We start from the raw sequence: 5,019 nt of genomic DNA, 5'->3' as shown, positions 1-5,019 counted from the left end.
ATCTCGGGAAAATCTTGGGGAAAGTCTGAGAGAAATGCTTCTCATGGTGAGTTATCTGTTCTCTTCAAGAGTATTTCTGATCTTTTGGCTTTCTTTACTTTTTGCTTCTTTCTTAACTTTTTTATTTTTTTCTTTTTCTATGGCAGGCTTTTAGTGTGTTCATGGAAATTGATGCCTGAGACCAGTCTTTGCAGAGCTCAATGGACTAGTTCATTGCTGAGGCGCACTAGGATGATAACCTAATTGCCACTGGTGAGGCTCGCAGGCACATTATTGAATTTCAGGGGCAAATCGAAGATCTCCCCAAATAGTTGGGGGAGATGAGGGAGGAGGTCGCCAGGGCTTCCTAACAGGCTTCTGCGTCGGAGTCTTAGCGGGATGAGGCCTTTGCACAGCTATCCGCTTTGGAGGAGACACGCCGTCAGCGCGATGAGGCCTAGGCCTAGTGCGACGAGAGTTTGGCTCGTGCTACTATCCTCCAGCAGGAGTTCAACAAGCACATCGAGGACTTGAGGGTCATGACTTCGGCAATGGAGGAGTCCTGACTTCAGCAGCAACAACTCCGCCAAGAGATCTCTGTTTTAGAGAAGAGGTGTGCTTATTTACTGAAGAATGCTCGGACTACAGAGGACAGCGTCCAACAAACTTGTAAAATGTAGTTGCAGGAGTACAAGAACTGTACAGAACTGAAGGAGAGAATTCAATAGGCCTGTAAAGCGCGATTGGAGGAATATAAGGTCTCGACGTTACCAAAGAAAATGATATACAAAGAGATCTTTCGCATATTCGCTTTCAAAATTACAATTTATAATATTATAATTTTTTTTATTTCTCTTAAAATTACAATTTATAATATTAAAAAAATAATTTCTATTATTATTATTATTATAAAATTTTAATTTTACCAATAATTTAATATATTAATTTTATTTTAATTTAATTCTAAAATAAGCGACACTAATTATTATTATAATTTAAAAAAAATATAATTAATGATGTGATTAAAAGTAAAAAAATATTATTTTTAAAAATATATTAAAAAATAGTTATAACTATTTTATTATTTTATATTTTAAAAAATAAATTATGTGAAATATAATTTTAAATCAATTTGGTATTTTACATTAAAATTTTAAACAATTCATCATATTCACTCTATTTTCTTTTTCAGTACACTACACTGACTTGAGCATCGCCATAGGCACTCACCACCATCTCACATCTTTTCTTTGATAGATTTAACCAATCAAAGCAAATCATAAAACAATTTTATTTTTCGATTACATCGCACATTATAAAATATAATTAATATATAATATTGATTATATATTTTTTTAAACTACAATACTTATAAATTTAAAAAAATTAAAATATATGTTAATTTGAATTAAATTAAAATAAATTGATATATTAAAATAAATTTATTAAATTAAAAAAATAATTAAAATATAAATTATTTTTTTAATATTATAAATTTTAGTTTTGGAGAAATAACAAAAAAATTTTAATTTTTTAAAAAATTTTCAATTGCACCTAAATTTTAAAAATTTATTAATTAAATCCTAACTCTTTAAGTTGTAACTAATTTTATCTGAATTTCATCGTGAACCATACCAATTGTCTTTAATTTCGCTGTAAACAATAAAAGAATAGAATATAATTAAAAAATAAAAAAATAAGATTTTTTTGTCATTATTTTTTATATAAATTTGAAGTTCTTAATCTTATTAAATTTTATTTTATAAGAAACGTATTTTATAAAGAAATTGACCAATTTATTTAAAAAATAACTAAAAAAACTACAAATTTATTTTTTCCATAAAATTTGATAATTGTTATGGTATATAATTGTAAATTACATAACTATAGATATAACTACTTAATCTTTATATATACTAATTGATTTAGAGAATGCAAAACACATATTTTTAATTCTCAAATTTGTTCTATTATAATAATGTTTTTAGAAAAAATTAAAATTGAAATTCAATGATTTTACAATTTTATTTTTTATTTATCTGTAATCTACGATATATAAAAGTAAAAAAAAGAAAGAAGAGAAAATAGTAGAATTCACAAAGATACTCTTTAACTTTCTCTGTATTATCTATAATTATAGAGTTTTTATGCTTACACGATTTAAAATAATTACTTTAAAAAAATATCTATTATTTTATATATTACTCTTGAAAAAATTTCATATAAATTATTATTTTTTGTCAAAATATATTTTTCTATAACATAATTTATTTAAGACGCCATTTTGAAAAAATTTAAAGTAAAAATATATTTTCTTCATAAAATTTAATTTATTTTTATAATAAAATGTAGAAGTCATGTTATAATTATATTATTTTTTGTAATTTGATTGATTTAAATTTATTATATATTCAAGATTATTAGCTTATTTGGACTTGATTTCTACTAAATTTGAAGTAAAATTTTATAAAAAAATTAAATTAAAACGGGAAAGAAAACAACATAGATTGTGAAGTTCTAAAAGAATGATTCTTAGAAATGATTTAAAATAATAATTTCATATTTTCCATCAAAAATATTAATAACTGATGACCGCTGAATTTCACTATCCCGGACCAAAGTGAAGTCCACGATGACAACCCATGACTTGAAGGATTTTAAGTCTCCTGCGTGAGTCAGGTCCAGCCCGCTCAGTTTTAAGACTGGGCCCTATGTAGATTTCTCAATCAGGCCGGCCTGCTTTTTCCGGCCCAACGATCAGACCTCCTCTAAACTCAGCCTTAATCTCCTCTTCCAGCCTAGTCCAGAAGGAGGAATGTGGCCAGTCCATCCGCCTGTGGGTCCCCCAGCATGCGTGCCAGAGGAAAATTAAATGGCCATTACGCATAAGACAAAGATATGATACTCTCGTACATTCGTATCAGTATAGCAGAAATAGGTGGTCCAATTAAAATAAGGCCGTTACATGTCACTGACAGGCAGAGAAAAGAAATAAAAGGGGAAGAACACCCTCCTCTCAAACTAACCTTACAGAATACTTTGTAAACCCTATTTTCTGAATATCAGATTATCAATAACAATAATATTAATGATTATAATAATAAAATTTTAATTCACATCAAATATAAGTAATAAAATATTAGTTGAATAAAATAATTTTAATTTACATTTTTTAGTTCATATAAAAAGTTTAATAATTTTCGTAAATGTTATAAAAATATTTATGCTCAATATTTTATATTATAAATTTTAATACGAAAACTTATATATATGTTGTTATAATCATCCTCCATTTATTATTGTATTTTTAAATCATGTAAAATATTTTGATTGTTAAATAATGTGAGGAAAACTTAATTTCTTGCTAAAAATTATTTTTTTAAAAAATTATAAATATTTTATATTAAAAAATATTATGATTCTAGAGATTTACATATTTAATGGACATTTTATTATTAATTAAAAATTATCATGAAAAATTTAATATTAAATAATTATGAGTTAATTGACAACTAATATCATAATATTATATTAAAATATAAATTATATATAATAAATTTAAGGCAGATTTATTATTTAGTCCATTGGTATTATTATTATTAACAAGTCAATTTGTATATTTTTAAAAATTTATTAAAACGTTCTTATCTTTTTTTCTGTCAACGAAATGATCATTCCGTATTCTTTTTTGTTAAAAATAAATAAAAAATAGAAAGAAAAATTTTAAATTTCAATTTTACTTTCAAATAAAACCCCTTATTTAATTATTGAATATTCCTATTATTAACAAGTCAGTTTTTATATTTTTCTAGAAGAAGAAAAATCGTCCATTCCTCCTCTCCTTATTTAATTATTGAATATTACTATTATTAATAAGTCAGTTCCTATATTTTCTTAAAAAAAGAAGAATCGCCCATTCCTCCTCCTTAAAGAAGAAAAGTAAAAAAAGAATTTAAAAAAAAAAGAATAAAAAGAAAAATAAAAAAGAATTAAAGAAGAAGAAAAAGAAGAAGAAAAGATAGAAGAGTCGATGAAAAAGAAGGAGGAAAAGAAAAAAAAAAGGATAATTTAGTCTTTTGTTATATTTTTAACGGTAAAAATAGACGGAAGGAATTTTTATTGACGAAGAAAAAAAATAAGAACGTTTTAATAGATTTCTAAAAGTGTAGGAATTGACTTATTAATAATATCAATATCTAGGAATTAAATTGTAAATATTCTTAAATTTAATTATAAATTTATATATAACACAAAAAAATTTGTCCGTCTTATATTTTAATTTTTTTATCGTTTTAAAATTATTCTCTATTATTTTTTTAAATTATAATAATAAATAAATTAATTATTGTATTTTTAATTTATTTTATTTTTAAAATTTTTTTAAAATTTTTTTAATATTTAATAAAATTTAATATATTTAAAATGAATATATTTAAAAAATTAATAAAAAAATTATATTTTGAATATATATAAAAAGTTAAAGTAATAAAAATTATAAAACACAAAGAATAATAATTAGTATAAATAAAGTTATGGCATATTACACGACCAACAATGTGATCTTTTTCATAAACCACTCTAACTCTATGTATTATTCAGGCTTTCAATCAACGCCACCACAAAAATCAGTTCAATTGTTAATATTTAGTTGTATGGAAAAGTTTATTATTTTTTTTAATTTTAAAAATTATATTAAAATTTTAAAAATATACTAATTAATTTTTTATCAGTTGAGTTTTTTAAATTTTTTATTATTTAATATATTTTATAAAAAAAATTTATTAATTGATATTTTAATTTTATAAAATATCTACTGATAATTATTTTGAATAAAATTAATAGAAAACTGATTAATAAAATTTTTAATATTTTAATTATATTTTAACTTATTTTTTAAATTAAAAAATCAAATAATAAATTTTTTTATTTAACAGACATCAAATAATAATTTTTTTTCAACCTTCTGAGATGGCAGTTCAATTCATGCATTGAATTCTCCAAACTGTCCTCTCCTTCTCGTCTAATATCCACCAGTCTTTG

Source organism: Manihot esculenta, chromosome 7, assembly GCF_001659605.2.
Source record: "Manihot esculenta cultivar AM560-2 chromosome 7, M.esculenta_v8, whole genome shotgun sequence".
NCBI lineage: Eukaryota > Viridiplantae > Streptophyta > Magnoliopsida > Malpighiales > Euphorbiaceae > Manihot > Manihot esculenta.
Note: the sequence above shows the minus strand (reverse complement) of the source record.